Genomic DNA, 5,415 nt, shown 5'->3' on the forward strand with positions numbered 1-5,415 from the left:
ACCTCTATCTTTATTTATTTATTATTTATTAACTCTTTGGGCCACTGAATGTTAAGGCTTTCTGGGTATCTAGCAAATGAGATAGTGGCAAACGGGGCTATTTTCATGACCAGCAATTCTGTAGATCCTCAGAGAGATTTCACTTTTTGGGAAGGAATCTTGTTGGTATTTGTGTTGTGATTCTATTAAACTTGCCAGCAATTAATTGTTTTTCAATGTGTTTTCCTAGCTCTACTGGAAAGTTTTGAGATGAATGATGAGTCTTTCTAGTAGTTCCTCAGCCCTTACTTGTATCTAATGGTGTGGAAACACAATGATCTTGGACTCCCAAGAGAAGATGTGAGGTTGCGTGTGGGTGGTTCAAGTTAAATATAACTTGTAGATCTTGTTTGCCTCCATCCTTGTGTATTTTTTTGTATCAATGCTACCTTAGCGAAGAATCCTTTATGAGAAAAAGAATGTACAGGTGTTAACATTACTTCATATAGAATAGTGGCTCTTCATTTGTGTGGTTTTCAGAACTGAGTGGTAAAAGTTGTAGGAAGAAGTTATTACTAAGCTTGTTTAGGTGCTCTGCAATGAATTTTAAGCTTTTCAGTTCTGGAGAAAATGACTTTTACTCCTCTTGTTTTTCAGAACTTTGCTGTCACTCAAAACTAGGTTTGAGGATCCTGTCTCTTCTTTCCTTTTTGTCCCAGTTGTCACTGTGACTAGATAATATTAGAAAAGCTCTTAAATTAACCTTCTCCAAAAGAGCTTCTGCAGAAGTATGGCATTTGGGCATACTGAAATCACTGCTCTGATAGCTAGCCTCCTCTAGGGCTTGCTTTTCAATGTGAAAGTGATGAATTCTAGCAAGATCTGCAGTAATTTATATTGCTTTGTACCTGACAGCACAGAAATCCCTGGTGTTTCTCAAGTCTGGATTTTGATTTTTTGTCTTCATTTATAATGACTAGATGTGTGTCATTGCCACATTCAAAAATTAATTAGGTTAAATTTATTGTTCTACTGTAGAGTGTTATATCCCATTGGTGTGTCTTGTGTCCTCTTGTATGACGTATGGGAACCATGCTAACGTGGTTTTGAACCCACAGCAGAGATTCATGTAATTTTCAAGAGCTGATCACACTTTTCAACAATATAGAAATCTCCGTGGAAATACAACAGAAAGTACATTAGTATTTATTATTCAAATAAAATCCATCATAGCTCTTAGCTAGTCTTAGGTTGTATCATCCTACTTTGCTACTTACTGTGTACTCCCCTATGTCATATTTACTCCCTTTTCTGCTACTTTCTTAGAACACATGTTACTCATTAGTAGCATGGATGATATGGGAAACAAGAATGCTGGAATTGTATTGAATACATTCCAGATGTTCATACCAAATAAGGTTGGATCTGCATTAAAATTTCCTTAAGGATTTTCTTATTAATTGGAAGTGGAAAATAATTAAGCACTGAACAGTTCTTTAAAATTCTAAATTCACTAACATTTGCCATCGTAAAGCACATTTGCAGTAATTAGTTCTTATAAAACTACTTAACCTGCTTTCCTTCTGCAAAAGACTTTGCAGGCATTAAACAATTAATATATAATTGTTATAAGAGCCAGGATTTGCTAACTGAATACATTCATTGAATGAATACATAGTCCAAATCAGTAATAGTGAAACAAAAGCCAAACAATGACTGTACATTACACATTTATATTCTCAGAGGATAAGAAGTGAATCCTAAAGGCTTGCAGCCACACAAACTGGAGAAATGCGGTTTCGTATTGGATTTCAGAGACAAGCAGATATTGCAGAAATGATAAACGAATGGATTAGTGGTGTCATGGAAAGGGCTTTCTGTTGGTTTTTGTTTGTTAGTTTTTCTTCTCAGAGTTGTAAATACACACTGTAGTATTTAAACTCCCTAGAAGTAAGTAGATTTTTAGCCACAGGAAGGTGGTATGGCAGGAGGATGGAAGGAATATCAGTGGGAGGAGTCTGAGAGGAGACAAGAAGAGAGAGAGCAGTTAATTTGGAGGAGAGCTCCTGCTAGAGTGACAGTGCCTTGGAGTGGCATGAGACAAGATCTGCAGGTGGAGTAGGTAGTGCTGGAAAGAGATGTTGTTATTGAGTGGTGAGCAGGTAGCTCAAGCAGTGCTGGGGCATGTCTAATGTGAAGAGACTGAAATAAAACATAAACGGAGGGCATGTGGTGGAAAGAACTGTCTCATAGCATGTACAAACTGAGTGCTGGTGGACTTCGTGGTACAGAGGAATTGCCAGCACATTTAAGAGAATATTCCTGAGTCTTGAGCTCCTCGGAAGCACCTAGGAAGAGTGTGGACCTAGGACATTTCCACACAAACACCTATGCAAAACTGGGCAAAAATGCAACATCTAGTGTAAGCCCCTGTTACTTACCCCATCATACATTCCTGTATTTGGGTAATCTGTTGGCGTATGTGGTTGGAATACAGTGGAGCTAGCCTTCAGTAGCCATTCTGATCTCCAGAGACTTTCAGAGACTGCATTTTAGTCACTAACTACAATGGACTGAAAGCAACTCTGTCAGAAGAAATAACTCTCCTTTGTCCCGTCTCTTTCCCAAAAATGTTGGTTTCTTACACTGAGCTGCTCAGAAGAGCTTTGATTTAAGGGAATGGTGTACAGAGCTGACAGAAGTCGCAGTGAATCAAAGAGAAAACGTTGATGTGTGCACATAGTGGCAGCACTGGGAGCATAGTTGCTCAAGGATGCAAAGGGGAAGGGAGGAGAAGGGACAGGAAAGGCAGGAGATTGTTTTGGGGTCTGGAGATAGGGTGGATACTTTGTTGCAGTGATGGTGGGTAGTTCACAGTGCTGGACATGCAGCTTGTCTGCTGTGCATCCAGGCCTGCCCTGTGCTGGCAGGCCCAGAGCCAACTCGTGTGCAGGAGTCAAGGGGCCACACTTGTGTGGCCGAGGACCCATGGCAGCCAGCCCTGTGAGGCCTGGTATGCCGCTCGAGTGTGCTGCCAGCGGGGTTACATGCGTTCTGCAGGATTTCTGGCCCACCTCCAGATTGGATGGATAGCAGGCAGTGTGGGCATGCCTCCGTCTGCCTGTCATTGTGTAGATAAGCCCTGCTGCGTGTCCTTTTCCAGAATGTGAACTGCTACTCCCTTCTGTGAGTGTTTCCATTTTGCAAAGTGAGTAGCCTGCCATGCGGAGCTCTTGCCTAGCGTGACTGGGGGTGCCAGGGCAGGGAGGACATTATAGAAAGCTCAGGGCTGTGTTAAATTAATACCCTTATTGGTCACTGTCACCTTCGTGTAGATGAGCCTTACAGAGATGGGGAAAAACACATAACTTCCTCTAGTGTGGCAATGTGTATCAAATAAAGACCAGCTGGAGGGGAGGGTTGGTATGTGTACTGCATGGAAACAGGTAGTCAGGAGGCAATCAAGTGCCAGGAGGGGAGGTATTAGCTCTTTCTCCTGAACCTTTGCTAAATGTATATTTTTTGTCAGCAGCTCCATTTCCATCCTGTTCTAAGTCTTACAGCTTTTTATTCCTGTGCCAGAGATTCTGATCTCTCTGTCCTTTATATAGAGGCTATTTTGCCCCATACTTTGTTGGGACCTCTTCCCCATGCTGTTATTTCTTTTTGGCATGTGCTTATATTTGTGTGAATTTTCTCTTTCCCTGATATATTTTTTTTTTCTCTGTTATGGTAGAGGCATCTTTACAAATGTCAACTCCACTCTGGTTTGCAAGAAAAGCAATTCAACAAATGGCTGCTCCTTGGCTCTCAGTTTGTTCCCTAGCCCAAGAAATGCACATTATTTAGAAATTCTTTTTATGTGCAGATTGTGTAATAACTTGTTCTACTGCAGGACTTGCACATCAGTGGTTGGGCTAATTGATCTGCACTTGTACATCAGGTAAATGAACCCTTGCTGCTGGCAATACTTTTACTGCAAATTCTGAATGTTTCTTCAACTTTACAAAGGACAATAGTCTCAGTTTATTTTTATTATTTATTTATTTTTTAAACTGAGTGTCATTGCTTGAACTGCTTTCATCTTACATGCATATTCTTAAAAAGGAGTAAAAAGACAAACCTGCAATCCCCCACACAACCAGTCAGTGCTAATACCAAGCTCCTCATACAGAGAGCAGGAAGTTTGTTTATCTTCTGCATCCCAAGCACAGGCATGTGTAATTTATGCCTGCAGCACTGCCTTCAATAACTGCTCCTGTTCTTTGGGAGCTGGCAGGATACGTAGTGGGTCTCAGGTCTCAGGAGCAACCCCTTCTGCAGGACAAGACATGCATAACCCAAGGCGCTGCGGAAGTATCACCGTTCTCAGTGGCCTTGTTTTTTCTATAAAATGTCTGTTTTAAGATGGGCTTTGACTTTAAATGGCCAATTGCTAACTGTATGTTGAGTGAACTGTCTTTTTAACCAGCAAAGTGTAAGTCAGTCCTAATATAACTAAACGTGTGCACCCAGGTCAAATGATCTCTAGTGCTAGCTAGATTGCTGGATGTAGATTTCACAAAAACAGAAAGAACTCTGCTATTTGATCATTTAAGCACTTTCTTTCACTGTTAACTTTTTACTATTATTAATAATATATATATTTTTAAAGAAACATTTTACTTTCATTGTAGCTGTATGCCAGCCAGAGAAATCAGAATTCTGCTTTGTGGTTCTCCTTTATATGGTACAGCTTTTGAACTGACTAGTTTGTCTAATTCTTATCTAGCTGACTCTAGTGCATATTAGGGGTTAAGTCAATTGGCGTTCTCCTGTGACCTCCTGAATCCAAAACATACTGTATCTGTTACTGTCAGGGGTGGGTTTGAGCCATTTTGGAAAAGCAAGGCTGCTTTTCATAAATATTTGTCTTGCTTTAGTTTCCTGAGATATAGTTCAAATATAAACTTCTCCGTATGTTTCAGCTTTTGCTCTATCTTGTTGTATCACATCACACTGTCTCACGTACTATATGAGATGCAGCACTGCATCATGCTCTGATAATTATTTAAAAGGGCGTGCACTGTTTTGGACTGGATATCTGTTATCAGTGTAGATAATTGCTGTCAGACGCAAAATAGACTCAGTAAACAAACATTTCATTTTATCATGTGATAAACTTCTGTTTTGTCCAGTGTATTTGAACGATGTTCACCATAAATCAGCAGTGCTTCAAAAGCAACATATGCAACTTGCCCAAATCCTTCCTGCTGGAATTACATTATACTAGAGATTAACTTTTTCATTATTGTATATACATAGTTGCGTTTTTCAGTGTTTGGAGATAACAGTGTTTGACATAAGCAAATAATTCATATCTAAGACTAACCAATTCCTCCTAACCACCCTAACTGTTCTTTTTCTCCTTCAGGGTATTTTTGTCATCCTTTTTTT

This window comes from Meleagris gallopavo, chromosome 10 (assembly GCF_000146605.3).
Source record: "Meleagris gallopavo isolate NT-WF06-2002-E0010 breed Aviagen turkey brand Nicholas breeding stock chromosome 10, Turkey_5.1, whole genome shotgun sequence".
In the NCBI taxonomy this organism is placed as follows: domain Eukaryota; kingdom Metazoa; phylum Chordata; class Aves; order Galliformes; family Phasianidae; genus Meleagris; species Meleagris gallopavo.